Source organism: Amblyomma americanum, chromosome 5 (assembly GCF_052857255.1).
Source record: "Amblyomma americanum isolate KBUSLIRL-KWMA chromosome 5, ASM5285725v1, whole genome shotgun sequence".
Taxonomy (NCBI): Eukaryota; Metazoa; Arthropoda; class Arachnida; order Ixodida; family Ixodidae; genus Amblyomma; species Amblyomma americanum.
Window position 1 is genome coordinate 146,596,549 of NC_135501.1, and position 20,620 is coordinate 146,617,168.

Sequence of the window (20,620 nt, forward strand, 5' to 3'; positions counted from 1 at the left end):
GGCCTCGCTCCAAGAGGAATCGGCGTTTAGCTTTACGCTTCTTCGCGAAAGAGAACGAGCGGAGAAGTGGCCAGCAGCAGCTAGGCGGCCACCGGGCGACTTGAAGTAGCCGGCTCAACCACCAGCAGCACTGCCGTCGCTCGACCGGAGGCGGCGAGGACGGGCAACGCGGCGTCCAGGAGCTCTCCCCACTGGCGACGGCAACCACAGAGAAAAACCAGGTAGCGCGGAGTACAAGGAACCACGTAGGAAGAGGTGGAGGGGATAGAAGAGAGCGAGGGAGGGAGTGCGGTGAGTTCGGAAAGGGAGGCCGCACGGAGGCTTCTCGTACAACCCCTGTTGTGCGCGAGAAAGCTCCCGGCCTTAGCCGGCTGGCTACAACAACCGATTATTGACCCCTCGTTGTCGACAGACGCGCATCCATGTACCCAACTGAAGGGGAGGGCGGCAGCAGGGGGATGTAGAGGGGGGGGGGACGGCCAGGTTACGACAACGACGATGAGGAGGCGCGATGCTGGCGGCGGGCGTCTTTGGCGCCGCAGTTCCGGGGAGTCAAGGACGTTGTTGCGATAGGCAGTAGCCCTCTTCTCAGTGGATTGGAGTGAGGGGGGAGGTGGAGGGGTCGACGCAGTAGCAGCCACCACCAGCAGGCAGCAGTCGGAGAGCGTCGCGGCTGCGGACAAGATCCGGGTCGCCGGTGGCGCGAGCATCTTTCTCCTTTGCACCACCGTCGACGCCGATGCGCCTCGGGCGCTGGCGTCGCTTTCAGGCTCGACGTCGTCGCCGACTTTGCCGCTTCTTCGGCTGCCATGGAAGGGGGGTGAGAGGCGGGCGCCGGGAAGCGCTTAGACGCTTCTTCCTACCCCCACCCTCATGAATCCTGTGCTTGAAGAAGAGGAAAATACTTAAAAACAAGTGTGGGACGAAGCGACCCCGGTGTGTTCGTCTCGACGCCGTCGCCGCCGAACGGAGAGGAAGACCCGACCGTCGCCGACAAAACGGCTGCCGGTTAATTGCTCCTGCCGCCTTTGCCTCCTCTCCCCTCTGGACTGACGCAACTGCAGTGGCCGCTATGCCCTTCCCCACTTTCGTTAAAAAAACATTGAGGCGGCTACTGGGGAAGAAAGTATAGCGGTGACCCCGTATCGCCGGTCGCTGGAAAGGAGGTCGGTGATGATGGCCCGCGAAGGTGTGCGCGATGACACATGTGTAACGGAAGAGCGCTGCGGAGGGCTCACGCTGTGGGGAGGGCGCGAAAGGGAGGTCGATGACGGAATACGTGTGCACTAGTATTTCCGGAAAGCGTCCTGTTTTGACATCGTACTGTTGAGACAGCGTAGTCCATTCGCAATCGGCAGCGCTAACATAATATCGGTACAAGGGAAAACTGTTTAAAGAAGCAAATGCGGCTTAGTTACTGTGTTTTCATTCCTGCGAATAATGAAGCGAGAACAGGAAAAAGAACACATCCATGCCAGCCCCCTTTTTAGGCGATAACGGCAGAACAAGGTGCCTATATACCCAACGGCGTCGTATGTCGCCACCGAAAACGGCCCCGCTAAGCTCCTAGCCCTGTATGTGTAGGAGTGGGCGCTCTAAAGAATCTGCAATTGTAGTCAGTGCATTCGAGTGGCCATAGGATGGGCGCTGCTAAGGGTTCACAATATTGTTGCTATTGGCACTTAGTCTCGAGGGAAGGCGAAACGTGTTGCTGCTTAGGCTACTTGTGGCGCAGTCCTTCCGATGAAACAGGGGTCAGTGCTCCGTCTCAAAGCTGGTTCAATTCAAAAGGGCTACTACTGGGACTAGTTGGAAATGCCTCCTTTAGTTCAGGGTGCGCTCAAGGAAACAGCCCCCATTTCTTCAAGACTGCAACATAAGAGAGGAGATTACATTTAAAGCGATAATCTACTCTGCAGGGTGAGTTTTTATCTTTCACGTAAGATACTTTTTACGGCGTAATTCCGCGGCAGCAAATGTTGGGCAGCCCACTCCGTCGTGAACATTTTTAAACGGGCCGCTCACAAGACAACTGAGGAAAACTGAAAACAAATCAAGCGCGCTTGGACGTTTTAAATTTCTTTTTGAAGCGTCTAAAGTGCCGCTATTACGCCCTAATTAAGTTAGTAGAATGTATAAGAGACCATTGTGCTCCTTCGACGTGCTTTTGGAAGGACTGCCGATGAATTTGTGCCGGACTATGATCTGAAGTTAGATTGCAGCAACATGGCATTTGCAGACATGGAGTTTTGTTGCAGGAATATAAAAAAGGTGGTTACTTAAGTGTATCTTACGGATATGAAGATAAAAATAACAGAACAAGCAGAACGTCCGCTAAGATCAGACCCGTCAGATCTGCCTGCTCGTATGGTTGTGTACGTTGTACCGATCGTCGAAGAAGACTACGCCCGAATGGGGCTTATCCTGTTCACACAGGCGATTTAAAGCACACGCACTTAGAACAGCTGCGAAGAAGAGAGGAATGCACTCCGCCAAGAACAATGTGTCACCTCTCGCCCAGTTTAGCGACAGTCTAAACAACGTCCTAGTACCACCTGCTAGAAGTATCCGCGCCTTTAAATTCTGACTGGATATATCTGGTTCCCACTGCCGATTCCTTACGCGAACCTGGAGGATTTCCCCTACTTACGTCGCGTAACGGTTCAATATTTCCTTATGCCCATTATGGAGGGCTTGGGGTAGGTCGAGTAGCCGAAATGTCTAGTTCGAATACCACTATCAGACTTCCGTAAAACCATACTTCCAAGGGTCTGAGACTAGATTTGGGGCTGGAATAAATTGCACAAGCTTAGGTCTTGCAATAGAACCCCGAGGAAGTATATAGAAGCAAAACGACGGTGCTATCGTATTGTGATGTGTTCTGATGCTAGGCCTTCGTGTTTTGCTCCTGCTATACATGACCAAAATAAAATCGAAATGAACCGAAAAACATTCGGCAGGCAAAACACAGAAAAGAAAATATCGCATTGAAGCTTTTTCAGTATTGGATTGGTATTACAAGCCACGACATGGGTAGACAGTGACCAAGCAACACACGTTCCGACAGACCCCATGGTGCTAGGCAGCCCGCGTAGGCAGTGCATACGCGCACGGATGCCGGATCTTGGTCCCGCGGCGTCCTCCTGTCTGCATGCTCAGCCTAGAGTAAGAAGGGGGAGGGGGACAACAGATTCGCCAGAAAACGAGCTAGCCCCGCGAGAAGGCCGGCCGCGGCGCTGGGCTGATTGGATGATTAGGCGGCCCCTGATTGCCCCGACGGGCGCCCGGATGACTCGATGCCTCCGTGGCGGCGGCCGCAGTGGCGGCGGCGACGGCCTTTTTGCTTCTGGGGTTGCTCTTTCTTCACACGGACGGTAGCCATGAGCTCGGTGTACGCCCCTTGGCGGCTGGAAAGTCCTTTGCGTGTACCGTCGCTTGCGGAGACCGCAAATGGTTAGCGACAAAGCAAAGACAGCATTTGCGCAGTTGATAACAGGGCGCGGTGTGCTGTTTAATGTGTGGCAGTAGACCGGAAGGAGCGAACGTGTGTTCAGCGTTTTTGAGAAGGTGAGTCAGGCTGGGGAGAGCTTTCACAGCAGAGAAAGAACACGTATTCTGGGCTGTCCTAAAATTTTGAAGAAATTTTGTAAACTATGTTTTTGTCGCCAGTCACCTGGGAAGAGAACAAAGCCTATGCGGCGTAGCAAGTTAAAAATAGTGGCATAGTACATGGCGTCTAGCGTCCCGGATCATCATGTGGCCTTAGAAAGGCGCGGTCTACTCCCGAGGTCCGGATTAATAGAGAGCATATTCTGGGGTACTTTTTCGGCTACCCAAATTGCGCTGCAGGCGGAAAGTTTTGCGCTTCGTCTTTCTCTAAATGCACCCGCCTCGGCCCGGATTCTTCCTACAAACTCGTGCTGGGTTCCAGAACGCCTAACCATAGAAGAACCGCCGCGTGTGGAAAAATTCACAGAAAAAGTGCTGCACTTGCTTGCTGAGAAATTATATTCGAAAATATATTCTTTGTGCAAAAAATATGTCAGGAATATATTGTGCCCTTTTGAGAGCTGGCCCAAACACCGGATTTTATATTAGCTTTCTTGGCCACTAAAGCGTAGAGCCTTTACCAAAATTTAGAGTCAAGGGCGATTTGTTGCTAAGCGCGTTGTGGGGCTCTCGTTGAATTTATGGAAGTATTTTAACTTATGAAGAGCAAAAGACAAGAGCTACTTTTAGCTTCAAAAGATTCGGAACCTTGGAGCAGCGTAGCGAGCTACACGGCGTATCCCAAAAGCAAACCACCGTGGGCAGTAAATTTTTGAAAATGGACTCGGATATTTTACTCCCGTATAACGGTGAACCAGAGTACCGTTGGTCTCAGCAATTCACGTTTTAACTGTACGGGTGCGCTTTCGTGGTCAGAAGTGGCTAAATACACAAAGTAGGGATGCGGAGCGGGAGGAATCGCAGGCCAGCGCAATTTCTAGAAAGTCGATATGCGGCAGTAGAAACGGGGCTAAGTTCTTGCATATCGGCGCCACCCAGTTCCTCTAGCTTACGCTGCAGCAAGTTAAAGCAAACCTCTATGAAATGCAGGTGCCCACGTCAGTGCTCACATTCAAAAGCCGCAGTACCATCCTTGAAGAGCCAAGTCGGAATTAAAAGGTGCTAGACATTAACCAGTTCTAATAATTATCGACTTCTTTTTACGAAGAAAAACGTGTACGAAACGGTAAAATTTGGACAAGCTATTACCTGCACTTCAGTGGCGTTACCATGTAGCGCCAGTTAATTTTAGTAGTCGTCATACGTAAGAAGCATACAGTAGCGCTCCCAGCACGCTTATATATTAAACACATCATACACCGGCACGCCGACGAATCACCACACGCAGTGTTGTTTTACCTTAAAAAGCTACAGTCCAGTTGTGGCAATGGTCATATCGTTCCGCGCTTCACGCACACACAAAAAAATTGCAATTGTTCGTCACGTTTTTTTTAAACAGTTGGGTCACTCCGGACGCTTTGGTTGCAAGAACGCCATGCTATACACATATATCGTTAGAATCGAAACGCAGCTTGCAACAATATAGTGACAGGCTGTGCAGGTTGTATATGACTGTTTATGACTTTATACGACTTGGTCTGTATGAGTGCAGTATGTGTAAATAAAATAGTGCTTTAACTTAGGTTCGGTGAAATATCTGTATACTTACATCAACCAGCAGCCGCGCCTGATATCTCCACCCGGGTTTTAGTCACCTTTGATTGTGTTTTCCTGACAACCATCGAGATCGGTTGGTCATTATGATCACCGTTGCTGTATATCGGCGACTGCTTTTGAGCGGTCAGATGCGTACAGCGTGATCTCAAAGTGGCGATGCAAAGCACATGAGCGCTACAATGAAGTGCTCGAGAAGCGAAACCTGCCGGGAATTTCAGGTCCCGGTTGCATGGCGATCGGGGCTGTGTGGTTTGGATATCTGCGCAGCTACACTGGCGTCCACAGAATGCAGTAGTTAAGATCAAACCCTCTCCCCCCCCGCCCCCCGTTTTTTTTTTCGCTTCGCCGATCCCCGCACTCAGCCTCTCAGTAGGAATGCTTGAAGCAAAAAAAAAAAATACAGTCTCCGGGCTTATGAACTTTTCTCAGTGCAGATTATTCAGAGAGGACAACTCAGAAAATTTTGTTAACTAATGAGCGATGCATGCAGACAGACCTTTATAGATAAAAATAAACAATTTCAGAATTTTCTCTGCACCACTAGTGGACCGAAATGATTTATAGCTTTTAGAATTTCACAAGTGTGCGAGGCAGAGAATGTTGGAATGTGGTTAACTTGGAAGGACCCAAAAGATAGGATAGGAGACAGAAAGATTGAGTGTCGTCTCTGCATGTTGTCCTAATGTCTTTATGCCCACAACCCATGAGATTTGTGCATAAGAGCTCTGCAAAGTGCGCATCTATTCATCAAATAGTTACAGTAGAGGGCACGGAAAGGCAGAATGGTTAATGAAGAACTGTTTCTGTTGACTGCTGTGTTCAACAAAGAGGAAGAAATTGGACACAAATCATAAGGAAGCGAGCAAAGTGGAAAAGAGGAATGCACACGTCATGGAAATAGCTCATTTAATCCTGTTGTCAAAGTCCTTGACGTTAGCTGCAAAATATCCTGCTCTGTGCGTTGTCGCAATCATGTACTCCGAAAGCCGGAGGCGTTGAAGCATGAAGTCGAGGGCTCAACTTTCTCTAGTTACGTTTGAAAAAAAAAAGAAACTAAAGTTTAGCTGCTTGAATATAGAGGCAGAAAACTTTATAGTGGAGCCACGAAGAACAGCTGAGCAGTCGCCACCAAGGCGGGGTTTTTTCTTCAAATGTTCATCCCTTTGTTCATAGGAAGATGAGTCCGATTTAGAGGGTATCGGAAAAATTTAAAAAATCGTATCTTTACGGAGCCTTGTAAAGCGAACATTCCCGTACCGCTTACACAAATAAAGGGGATCGTCTCCTTTCTATATGGGCATCATCGACAATCGTTTTTGTCTGGAGCGTTCACTTTATAAAATACTTGCAATCTTTAATCACGAACAGGATCAATAACATATACAATTATTGGCTGAGTAATTATTGCATTTGCTTTTCTCTATCAGTGAATATTCTCCCAATCGCTCAATAAAGGAGCTCCGTGTAAAACTTTGTACTCGTTGCCACCAACTTAGTGGGTCTCACGGTCTATTTAGGATGCGCATATGGCATAAAATGGCGCTCTTGCCCGTAAGAGCTTTAATCCCATATTTATTTAATCACCACGTGCGCTTTGTTTCTGAGTCGTGTGGCCCAGCAAATATCAACCGATGTTGTGATAAATGTTTTCTCTTTAATTTTGTTCGCCTAATTCTTCCCGTCTGGGATAACTAACAAGAGGACCCGTCACTTTTTTCAACGCTCGTTTTGACTAATGTTTCTTCTACTTCTGCTACACTTACTCGCATCATGTTGTAATCACTACATAAGAGAAACAGTCTGGACTCGGGATAAAACCAAGGATATGGTTACTAAAACTGTTGTACCATTGCAAACACATCTCTTCACAGGCATCGCGTCAATGTCGGAAAGTATGCCGGTCTTAAGATCATCAAACACAAACTCTTGAAAATCAGAACACTGCCTTCTGTTCTAAGGTTATACATGAAAACGCTCCACTGTTTCTTGCCACTTTTTTATTTTATACCACCAGCCTTTGAAAGAGAAAATATAGGAAGTTATTACTATTTAAACTAAAACACAACGAATAAAAATACGGCTTTGACGCATATATCTATTGAACGCTAGCTCTACTGCAAAATAACATATGCTCGAGTGCTTTCGATCTTTCACACATGAAAGATAGGTTCCGTGCCATGAAGGTCAGTGGTTGTCGAGATGACCTCGTCAAAGGCGACATTTAACTCGCTATATGTTTACAGACACGTCAAAACTATACTAGAGAACTGTCAGTTTCTGAGAATTTGTATGTACGTTGACGGCGACCTTGCTCTTTCAGCCAGCACGAGTTCGATCAGTAATGACGACGTCATCGAGACAGCGGGAGACATGTTTCGGACATAACATAGCCGAGCAGCTTTCACGTGCGAAAGGTCAAAGAATGAGAGCGGACAATATTGGCTTTTGAAATTGGCCTTCGCTGAACAATAGATGGCTGAATCTGCTGCCGTCACGAGAGGCGAACTGAAGGTTAAGATACAATCTTTGCGTTCTCTGAAAATTGGCACTCCTCTCTCGTGTGCACACAACTTGCGCAAAAAGCAAGAGACTTGAAAAGAGCGCAAAAAGAGATTGTAGATACTTCCCCAGAGTCAAACCTGATTCTTTAGTAGTCGAAGGTATTTGAAAGTGATTTGGTGCTTTCACTAATAAACATTTTGAATTCAGCGTCCATCTATCTTCTCAGTGGGTATTTCTTGTGTCCTCGCCTTGTTGACGCTCAAATATTTTCTGTTTCAGCAATGGGTGCTTGATGACAGGAACTCACTTCCGGCCAACGATCTCCATTCTGGTCCCCTGAAGCTTGCTTACCGCTTTGTAGTAGGTGCATTTCTAACTGCTGATGTTGCGCTTTTCTTTAGCTCTAGTCAACGACTCTTGAGCTCTACTAGCTTCACAATTAACTGGTGCACTAACCACTGTTAGCACAGGTGGTGAACCGCAGCACCCGATGAGTAAGACGCCACAGGCCATCGAAATCGAAAGGCAGGAATTACAATTGCCGGCTCCCACTGAGTAGCGCAGTTTTCACTGATTTACAGTGCAACGGCCGTTGGCAAATGGGTTTTGGGCTAGACACTTTGACAGTATCCCTGAAATGTGGTAATTTAGCATGTAAATATTTCAGCTAATACACGTCATGGCGGCAGGGTGACATATATTCGTGAATCTTGTCCTGACCGCGTTACTATAGTGGTCTCATTTGCCGGCAGATATGAACGCCAGCTACGAAAGCGGCACCAAGTGCGACGCCCGCGCTTGAGACTTGTGGCGTCCGCTGTACAACGGAAAGAAAGAAATATACAAATGAAGGCTCCAGCGGGTAATTTTCGGTAATGGAGATCTGGGTGGGACAGCAAACCGCGGCGGCATCGCCGGTAGCCGCGTACGCACCCGGCAGCTACGGAAAATGGAGAGGAGGTAGGGGTTCGGGAGTAGTGTTGTTTAGCCTGGCCCTCCGCGGCCGCCACCTCTGAGCCACATCGTTCCCTCTTCTTCAAAGCGCCATGCAGTTCCCTCTAACCTCTACGTCTGGCCCGCTTTTCTCCTTGTATTTCGCATCGTGGATACTTTCTCTGAACTGCTTGTTTTTAGCAGACCTATTTTTTTCTCCCTGCTCCAGGGAGTGAGCGTTCGGCCAGGCTCCAGCGATCGTTTCTTTTCTTTGCGTCAGGGCAGCCGGAGAGTCCGCTGACCGCCTACTCCGTCTAACGAGATTGCCACGGCTTCCCGGTAGTAGCTCCTCCTGGATACGGTAGGTGGCCGCGAGAGTAAGACGGCAGCGTCCGCTGAAGACAAAAGCTGAGGAAAGAAGATAACAAATTTGTTAATTGAAAATAAACGGTGTGTGTGCCCGCTCTTTCTTGGTAGAGCTGGCTCGCCGTCGCCTCATCGCTGCTGTGGATCAGTTCTTCGGTGTTACTTGGGGACTAGAGGTGGAGAGTGGGACAGGTCGCAGCGAAGCTACGAGTACGGTAGCACCATGTGGCCAGACGCCGGGAGATCCGCTGAAAAAAAGTGAAAATAAAACGTCAAGGAAAGAAGTCACAATGCCAAGAACCTCGCTGCGATCGCCGGAGGCGAAGTAATCTCGACTTTCGGCCACAGTGTGTAGTCCCTAGCAGGGGACAAGGCGTTGCAATTTATTAAGCCACCGCGAGAAATGGGGGGCGGTATTCATGCAGAAGACGGAGCGAGAAGGTGACATGGAGACCACTTATAAAGAAAAAAAATACAGTCGACTGGCGCCAGGCGTGTGCAACGTATTGTCAGGGGCGTTGAGGTTTCGCAATTTTAATTAGCGTCGCTGCACTTTATACAGCAGCGACAGCAGTGGTTGCGTGTATGGCGTATACTGGTATCAATGTCAAGGTCTCCGTGATAGCATGTATTTTTGTTATGCCCGTTGCAAGGTGTTGAAAAAAAATTTGGATTAAAGTTATTTCAGCCCCTGATGTAGGCCTACAGGAGTACTTTTTATATTTCATAAGCAGGCTGGTAGTGAAAGACAAAGTGGTTGCTGCGCAGTAGCCGCATACACGATAGTCACGTTTGTCATACGTTGGAATGACACAAGCTCCAGGCGTGTACAGCCAAAGACGGATGCGACTTCTCGTAGATATGTCTTCTACATAATTTGATAAAGAGCTCGATACATGAGCAGAAGATAACCCTACGAGTTGGCCCATGCTTGCCGCCAGGCGAACCCAACAGTCCAAAGCTAATGACGAGGAGCTTTCAGCGAGTGCTGCACCAGTTGATATACAGCTCTTCAGCCATGACCCCCGGTAATGCTTAGAGATAGGGTTTTTGAGGCTTAAATGTTTTAAGGTGGCATTTGTTTCATAGTAATGTCAGTAGTCGCGGGCGTCTCAAACGAGAATTGTGGTGACAGTAGCGCTGGCATATTATCCTAACTTTTTCTCCATTCCGAATCTTGGCTGTGATTAGGGATTGCAGCTTCCCGGAAGTATCTAGCTGGCCGAGTAATACATCGCTTGAATGCGTAGGCCACACATCTCCGCGAAATGATGCCGAAGCGCGTGAACATGGACGACGCCTGTGCGGGGAAATATCAGCGGCAAGGCAATAATTGATGATGCGGCGTGGACTGACTTGCGCTATGTGGTAGTGTCTCATGTGCCTTGTAGTTAACGTTCTTACCGAGGCCTACTCGGCATTCTAGGCCCACCCAAAACGCCAACGACGACCGCAACATACACCTAACTTGAACTGTGTGATGTAGATCAGGTCGTCTTGTGTTTTTCGTTTAGGAAACACGCCAACAGCGACTTTAGCGTTACTCCAGCGAGCACACCTGCCACCATCCTCACCATCCTTACCTTAAAGCATGGAGAAATACATAGCCATTCTTCTTTAACGGTTTATTTACCTATCTTTCTTTAATGACCCCCGATTAGGCACAGTTGCTAGAGCATAGCGTGGCGCTTCGGCACAGCATTCGCAGATTCTAGTTACCACGGGGTGGCGTAAGCTTCCCTTGATATTTAAAGCAATAGCTCTATTAGTGGCTTTCTTCGAAGAAAAACGATGTCCCGGTAGCGTGGCTTTCGCCTTCGCAGTTTTATGTCAGAACCGAGAACTATGTAATCTTCCTAGTAAAACGATTTCACCAAGGGCGTGGCTCTTATCACCGTTTTATGTTACAGCCGAAAACAGTAAATTAACCTTTCATACAGCGCTGGTTGTTCAGCTGGGTGGGAGAGTTTTCGTTTCGCTCTAGATAGCGCCCAGCCTAGATCATGCGAACATGGGTGGTGAATTGATGTAGGTGGGGCTGTGGATGGGAGACAAAGTGTAGTGAAAGCACTTCACAAGTGTATTATCCTACGTAGGAGTTGGCAGGATTCAGAGCGTAGAACGCCAGGCTTTTACCAACGCTTTTGCATCGGCACTTCAGACGCGCCTTGGATAACAATTGAAGTTCATGTTTACCAGGATAATACATACGACTGCCAATGTCGTCAAAGGCGTACTTGTACAGCATGTACTGCAGGCATGAGTAATCGCCCTCCTCCCCTCTCATAAATCGGCTTTCAAGAGTTGTCCTTAATCCGCTCTGCGGAGAAGTAAATGCTCTCTACAGGATAAGAAAACAACAACAAAAAACTGCGATGGGCATTCAGTGGGAATGAATTTAAGGGGCAGTTAAGACCCATTCATGCTCGCTGCGAGAAAGGAGTAACTTCAAGCTGAAAAGAAATGCTTTTGCCGCAGTAGACTCTTACTTGTTGTAATAAAAAACGTTTAATTTGTATTATACATTGCTTTAAAAAAAAATGTCTAAAAAGATTTCCGAAATGGCAAGACAAGCTTCATTGCCACCGGTGAAAAGAAATGAAACGTCGAAGCTATGAAGAAATCAGATTACGCGAATTAGAATGCTTGGTTGGAATATGAGAATCTTGAGGTGCGAATGTTATGGTGTTTTGAAAACACTGCACTTAGGCGCAGTTAGCGGACAGTCAGTTTATAAAACTAAACAAGGTTGTCAGTATATTTATGCCACATTCGTGATGGAACTATTTTCAGCAGTATGAATGAACAAAACATGTACACGAAGAGAATTACTCCCGATACACCAACTAAATGATTACGTATATAATAAATATATATTGACGTATATAATTTCGATATATGTTCGTCACTGAATGTCTCACAAACAGTTAGAGCTGAATTCTTTTGTAAAATTTTTATTCCCCCTTCAGTGCAGTTTCCGACGGTGCTGCCAGAGGAAGCCAGGAGATAGCTATTGTTTGCGTGTGACCTGTGTAAGAAAGCAAAAAGTAGCAGACATGATAAAATAAATTCGAAACAAAGAGAAATACCAGCCGTGTAAGCAGTTGAACATTTAACAAGATATACAGAAACATCATCTTAGTCTTGCCCTCGAGAACATTTTGTGGTAGTGGATTTGAGTGCCAGATGGTGAATGGAAAGTAACTGAAATGTATCTGTTCTTCCAATTTATTTCCCTAGTTTTTCACACATGATCTCGCACAGTAACTGAAAAGGCAGGGACGGAAAAATAGGTTTATCTGTCTACCGTAACTGAGCACAATTAGACTCTAAAGCATATCTGACAGCAAGTGTTTTCAATTTCTTTTTCTGTAGCTTCCACCCAGCCCATTTTTAAGTGGAGCTTGTAGCAAAGATGTAGCTTGTAATGAAAGATCGAGCTGCACCATTTAATGCCCGTTCATTCATATCAGTAATAATTTAGTTTTGGGGCATGGAAGTAAAACGGCACATGACATTGTTAAATATCAGCGATATCAGAACCTTATTTACTATCAGAACGAAGCTCCAATTTCAACCTAAGTCTTAGTAAATCTGCACCATATTGCTAGCATTCCTTATGGGACATAAGTGCTATGCACATTTCTATTTGGCGTAATGCAAGCGCGTGGGTTGGCAAAGCAATGTACGAAAGCACCGCAAGTGTTCATCTACTACTGGTCCACACCTGTTTGAAAGACTTTCACAAAGTATTAAGGCGCAGATTACAGGTCTATGACAGAATGAAAGATTGCACGGAGATGTATCTGAAAGTAGTTGAGGCGACGAAATTTGTGTAAAAAATTTCAGACCCTTGATTTAAACTTACGAAAGTATGGTATTATCGCACCGACTAAGATTAGTTTATGTTCCTGATGTTTTAAAGCAAGGCAGGTAAAGTACCATGGTGTTTTCTGCTGTCTAGACACAAACTGGAAGGTCAACTAATATTTCTTATCAATCCACACAATTTGTGAACTGAGACGCCAATCGGTTTTGCAGCATGAAGCGTGATATTTATTGACTGAGAAATTCGCGCGCTGAAACGTTTAGTAACGCGGAAATGAAAGGCGCAAAATAAATCAAATGAAGAAATGAAAAACTGCACACGCCCTCAAAATGTGTCTCAAAATGTGTCAAAATGTGTCTCAAATTGATAACTTACAGTAAATGCTTAGAAGGTGCAGCAATTATGTATAAATATGGTGGTCCACCTGGGCGGCGATAAATAACAATTATCTTTGAAGCATTGCGCACAGAAGCTCCAAAACTGCAACATTTTCGCTCCTCACTTGATGACCTTTCCGGTTGCAGACCGCATGATATTTTCATGTTCGGGAGCGTAGAGAATGATATTTACACATACACAAGCTTTTGTGACATGTTATTCTAGCTGTAAACAACACTTTACTGCGGCATTTGTCTTTTTCAAAAGACTCGTAAGCATACAACGGACAAGCTAAAATAAAATGTTTGGCCCGAAACTTAAAATTAAAAACCAAATTAAAAAACATCGAAGAAAGGTTACTAGGCAGAATTTTGGAAAAGGTCCAGGTGTCAGAAAACATGTATTTTCGTGTGCTGGCTGCCAGTGATACAGAAAGCAACTGCACTGCCAAAGAGGCAACTTTCACTCAAGGTCTTCGTTTTAATTTTTTGCATAGGTTTTAATTTTTTGCTTGCAACCGCATCTTCCGCATTTATTGAACAAATGCGACTAAATCCTTCGTCGGGGCAATGGGATGACAGAGGAAGTCATCCTACTCACGTAGGTGCTGCGTATAATATATGAAAACTTCAATGATATGGTTATCGTAATCATAATCTCATTAGGTGGAATTCAGTGCAGGAAATGCAGTTCACATGATGACATATTACACGCGACCTCCTTTGAACTCAAAACCTAGACTCATTTCGTTATCAGTTTCGTTTTTCGTGTATTACGTTGCCTATAGCAGCTAAAGTTTACGCCCTCAGCTCAAGTCACTTTAGGTCAGGGCTATTCCGATAATAAAAACTCGACAGTCAGCGGAATTGAGGAGGCAGAGTGCGCTTTAGCATTAATGTCCTCTGCGGACAGTGCAGCCGCAGACCTGGCGAGCGGGAGGCGCTATTCAATCCGCCTATAAGAAGATGACACGCTGTACCCTCTTCAAACCCTCCCCCACCTGCTGTATGTCGCCTCCCAACCTTTCTTCGCCTTTCCTGTCTCACATCAAATCTCTCTCGCTATCTTCTCTAAAAGTAGAGAGGTGAATTTTCTCTTTGATCTTTGCATCTGCCCACCCAGGTTTGACACGAACAGATTTTGCCGACTAGGGAGTTCTGAAAAAGAACTAATAGAACAACCTTTTTCTCAGTTTTTATCCTATTGAGGCGAAATTATTATCTCGTTGTTCAAAAATGTGAAAAGCTTGAGATTTTACTGAGGAGCATGCAAAGTTTAGAAAAAAATTGCTATCCTCCGGGACACATAAATACATAAGCACTTTCTGCTTAGACCTCATTTTTCTGCACAGTGCGACTCTAATCACGTTTAAGTGTCTCAGTTGTATTGCTATTGCCTCGTCTTGTACGAAAGAACTAACTGTTTTAAGCTATAAGCACAGTTTAAAGAGTTAGAAGCGCTCACCCTTGCAAAGGTTTGGTTTGGTTTATAGGGGTTTAACGTCCCGAAGGGAATCAGGCTGTGAGGGACGCCATAGTGAGGGGCTCCGAAAATTTTGACCACCTGGGGTTCTTTAAAGTGCGGTGACATCGATGGTACACGGGCCTCTAGAATTTCGCCTCCATCGAAATTCGACCGCCACGGCCTGGATCGAACCCGCGTCTTTCGGGCCAGCAGCCGAGCGCGTAACCATTCAGCCACCGCGGCGGCTCACCCATGCAAAGGAAACAAAAAAAATAATAGAAAACCCGCCAGAGGGGTAGACCTTGGTAGAAGTTTTCTTGTGGCTACTGCAAACGCGATGTCGTGTCAGGGAGAGCATTCCGGAGGTGCGTGGATTTTTCTTTCAGAAAGCACAGAAGGCACTCAGGTATTGCTATTACCACGTGCTGTTTTTTATGTGTTAGCTTTATAAACTACATTTTGGAAAAATCAACGCACCTCCTTTCGCCCACGCACCTCCGTGAAGCATCGGTTGGCAGGGTTGGAACATGCATAATGGAAGCTCTCCCTTTCCATTTTCAGGGTAGCAGAGGTAGAGGGAAAGTGAACGAGAGAAGACGAAAGCAGTTTGGGAACCAACAGGTATTGGGTGAGGGAGATTGGAGTTAAGTACTGTGTGTCATAACGGTGAATGAAGGACTGGATCACGTCACCTGCGTGCACGTCTGAAGCATTCAGTGGCAGTGGCAGCGTCTGCCCTATGCGGGCACATAAATAATCCGAGCTCATGTGCTGTCGCATAAGACGCATTGATCGTGCATAATTTCCCTCATGCATTTCACGTGCTTTAGTTTAAGGCTGGTAAAAAGATGTACGCAAATGCTATGTTGTTGTAAACATTTCAGACTGCTGTTTGTCAACGTCCTCTACAAGTAGCCAATTGACACTTTATTTCCGTAGGCGATCTGTAAAAAGCTGGCTAAAATTCTTTACTAATTATATAAGTTTGAAGATCGCTAAACATTGAAGACTAAACCCCACGACTCTCAACAGCACGTTGGTTTCACCTGCTTAGTACATTCCATGTGTTTTCCGAAAAAGGTATAAGATTTACCATAGGGTCCCAAACAGAGGAGGTATAGCGAGCCAGGGCATTAGATGAGAAACATTGTCTTTGCTCTTTCAGCTTTTGCGTGTCTGCAATGCTTACCTTCTACGGCTTTTTCGGCTCGCATTGTGAGTTTTTGCCGCTATAGTAATCTTGCCTCTGTTTCCTGAAGGTGTACTGCAGGGTATTCAGGCAGCAGCATCACTTTTCTAATGGGCCGCCGCGGTGGCTCCGTGGTTATGGTGGACTCGGCTTTGATTCCGGCCGCGGCGGTCGCATTTCGGTGGAGGCGAAATTCTAGAGACCAGTGTACTGTGCGATGTAAGTGCACGTTAAAGAAACCCAGATGGTAGAAATATCAGGAGCCCTCCAATGCGACGTCCCTCATAGCCTGGGTCACTTTGGGACGCTAAGCCTCCCAAAACCATAAATCACAAACCTTTGAAATGGCTGATGGCTGTGCAGTACCAGGATCTGCAGTATCGGCTTTCCAATCTCATTTGAGAGAGGAAACACAATGAAGCGGGCTCTCGAGTCTATCAGCACGTATTGAAACGAGCTCTGTGCTGCTGCGTAATGCTTGGATGGCGTAGAGCGAAGCACTACTTTTCCTTTGTTATTTTACCTGCACCCCTCCCCCCTCCCATGCAACAAGTGCGCGAAGCGCTATTAACTGGCTGCCCCTGTGAAGTATAAATAAACTGGAATGCTTTGCTCTTCGATTCTGGCTAAGAAAAAGCTAGCTCTGAGATACCATAGATACTTGTTTTTTCACACGCCAAACCAAGCACATGGAGGAGCGCCAGCTCGTTAATTTGAAAATGAATGTTACAATAGAGTTTTCTTTAGGGCGCGAGCGGAGTTAAGGATCTCGTTTAATCGTGTTTATGTAATACACAAACTTAACCGACCAGAAGACTACAACCAGCAACATTTTTTCCTTGGTGAAGGCAGCGTTATTTTGATGATAGTTGGAGAGCATGAGCATGGGGTGTTGAATGCGGGGTGTAAAATTTCGCCTTGGAGAAGACTGCAAAAATTGTAAATGTGTGCCTTTATACTATACTAAAAACATGCACAAAAGGCCACGTGCCTGATTGACACAAGCTTCAAAAGGTAGAAGAAAAAACTGTAGCAGACATAGGACTGGATGGCGCTTTCACATTGCGAAGCACGATTTTTGCAGAAGTACACCACCTGAAAGCGCGATTGAGGTGTCCACTGACCGAGGGAGCCAGTTCTGCGCGTCTCCAGCGTTTTCATCGCCAATGCCAATTTACCCAATGCATGCGAGTGGCCTATGCTCCAGTGTTACATTTATGCAGGAATGTCGTCAATGCCAACACGTACTGCTCTAGTGCCTGCCGTCTTTCTGCCGCAACGTTGTCCGCTCCAACGTACACAGCGTACATATTTCTGTCACTACCGCCACATAGTTCAAAGCGCGAATAAAAGTTTGATAGTAGTGTTAGTTCATAAAAAACACGATGTGCAATGCTCAGCTCGAGAGCGTTGCAGTTTAGCACGAGGCGCGACCGGCGGCAACGATAGCCTAGTGCTCTCGTGCACTGGCCAGCGAAGCAGATCGTATCGACAGATTCTTTCAATGACATGTGTAAGAAGTGAACATGAACATTGGAAAGAGGGTATCCACAATCTTCCTAGGATTTACATTATTTCGCGGTCACCGCCGTAATTTTATGCCCTGACACATTTTCTATAGTTCCATATTTACGCAGAACTCTTTTTGTAATGCAGGACAAAGGTGTGAACCAGCGCTGCACAAACCCTAACCAGTGCCATAAGAATCTATGCTGTGGGAGACAACGTGGTGAAAGGACTTGCCAGTCAAAGGATAAAAGGTGGGAAGAATGTAGCGAAGGTGAAATCAAGGGAGGGTACTACCCTGATTATTGTCCTTGCTTGGCCTGTCAAGGGAAGAAGCCAAATAACAATATTGTAAATACTTGCGCTCCCATGTCGTAAGGGGGATGGCAGACAACGTAAAGTTGAGCATTATTTTTGAGTTTATTGCACATTGTAAGCACGCGAGCAAAGAGGGATACAGGAAAAAACATTACAGGGCGAGGACCGTCAGTGGAAGTTTATCTCACAGATGTTTCATGCGTGTAAAAGGTAGCAAAACACATTATAATAACAAAAAGAAAGAAAAAAGGACATCGCAATAAGTATGCTAAATCGGCTTGTGTAAAGCATTCTCGTGCTGTCTGTGCTCATGGCCTCTAAGCTGAAAGCAAGGAGCGGAGGCAACCAAAGATGCCCCCTCTCCTCACTTACGTCTTGCATGCCATGCCATCAGGGGACCGCGGTTAATACAAGAGTTTTACTGTGCTGTCCGCTTCCTCGGGTTTGGGGTGCACTGAACAAAGCGGCGCAAACCTGAACTTTAGTTCAAACCTGCACTATACAGCTGCTGTATCCATTTACTATTGTTGAGAAACCAAAAAGTGTTTTTTTTTTTCGTGTACAGATAAGTGTGAAATAGGAGAATGCCAAGCGTAATATTGAAGACGAACGCCAGATCCTTGCGATAATGCCGGTGCCAGAGACTTCAGTGAAAATTAAGAGAGGTATTTTGGCCGAACGTGTTTGGCTTGTTGTCTAAGCGTTACGTTTGTTGTTTTCAGTTGTGTATTTTTTTTTGTTTTGAGGCAAGGGCTGGGATAGAGATGTTCCCGCGCCATCGTGCCCAGCAGCTGCGGGTTTATGGGGGTTTAACGTCCCAAAGCGACTCAGGCCATGAGGGACGCCGTAGTGAAGGGCTCCGGAAATTTCGGCCACCTGGGGTTCTTTAACGTGCACTGACATCGCACAGTACACGGGCATCTAGAATTTCGCCTCCATCGAAATTCAACCGCCGCGGCCGGGATCGCACCCGCGTCTTTCGGGCCAGCAGCCGAGCGCCATGACCACTCAGCCACCGCGGCGGCTGCCCAGCAGCTGCGGTGAAGCAAAAGCGTCCTTAGTCCTGCGACATCGCCTGCATGCCGCTCCTGGTGCTCGTCTCGTGGTCACTTTTTCGTCGTCAGTTGGGGCGCAGGGTCGCATTAAGACGCCGCCAAATCGCTGAAAATGCCTTTAACCAAAACACTCCAAATCGTACCATGAGAGACATTCTGCGCGTCTGTGCAGTAGCAGCCGCTACAGATAATAAAGCAGCCAGTGGTTACGTGGCGCATAAGTCGCGAGGCGGGAGGGCCATTTGAACGCCGCCCGCATGTGGCTGGACAGAGCCGCGATTGTGCGACGGATCAAGAAGAGTACAAATGCTCTCGGGACGCTGCACGTTAAGATGCCCGCACGCAAAAATGTTTTCAAACGTTCTGCACACCAGGAAGTATTCATACTAATCTTACATTCACACACCCTCCCCAACCTTTTGGGGGACCGCCCTCTTCTGTCTACTCGAGATGGCGAACCGCGCCAGCTGATTTACCGGGGCTAGGCTAGAGGGGAAGGCCGGAGGTCTCTTGAACTGGGAGGCCTTCCCGGGAAGGTTTTTATCTTTATCATTAAATAAATTAATCCTCCTCCTCCCCAAACCGAAAAAAGATAATCAAACTCTCATCCGTCGCGCGGTCATTCTTGCCGAATTAAGAACTTCTAGCAGTGTGCACGTCCACTTCCTCTGGCTTAATTGCCTTTTAATGTTTTATTTAGACATCAGACCTAGGTTCCGAATTTTGTCACTCCGCTTCACACATTCAATCATCTGCCTCGAATGCCTTGACAGTCATTCGTCCATTGCTAAGAATTATGTCTCCAACTGTTCCTCTTGCTGGAAACGAGCACGAGGACAGGTCCAAGATTCTTTGACTGCAGCAGTCTTATTCTCATGCTGGGCAAGTGCCCGACCTCCACAAAACCGAAAGCCCAGATGTTTTGCTAGCGCATTTCGATTTCTTGATTTTTTTCTTAGGACTTACTGCGTACCGCGTGAAAAAAAATGGCTAAACTATTAAACAGAAGCAATCGTGGTTATCCTTGTAGGAATGTGGTTCGGACCTGAGAGTAATTGCGCAGTCACCGTGCATTTCATTAGGAATCTGCAAGAACATATGTTAAGATTTGTAAGAAAGTATAAAGGTAATAATTACTGGTTTTTGCTTTTATATGCTTTCACAAGCAAAATAAAAGAAAACAAGTAGCTTGAAAAAAGGCAAAAAAAAGCCTAAAAAACGGACAGTGTGCCACTCAAGGGATCAAATTCCAAGAATTTGGTAAAAGCAGTTTGCCTGCAATTAAAACATACAGATTTTCAAAATAATCTCACAAAAAGAATCGCTCCGGAAAAAGCACCATTACCGAAAAACGATACTGAAGTAATTATTATATCACACAGAAGGCTACTATATTGGTTTTTATGACGAACACGGTGGGATCAAGGAAGCTTGCCGCTGGGATAATTGCACTGGGAGTTGGCCATCTATGTGCCAAAGACAGTATGTCGTTACGCCAGAGCCGATATCTAGTTTTTGTCCAAGCAGTCGGGGAAGGGAATAAATGTAAAGAACATCCATGCAATGTGAGTAGAAATGCTTTCTATGTACATTGGAAGCACCAGATGTAGAGCTTGTGCTCAAATTTGGATAACTTTTCAACATCGAATAAAAAATAGAAAATGAAGTTGGTGCAGAGTTTCCTATGTAAAAGAAGAGTTTTCGTATGTTGAAATAATTCTGAGGCGTTCTTTTATCATGTTCACGTCTCCTGCCCTTCAGGACTGTCAGGTTGCTCTTAATATGTGTTTCGAACTTCAACAAAGTTGCAGCTCGCAGTTCTGCAGAGCTTCAGTTCTGCAGAGGAACGTGGAG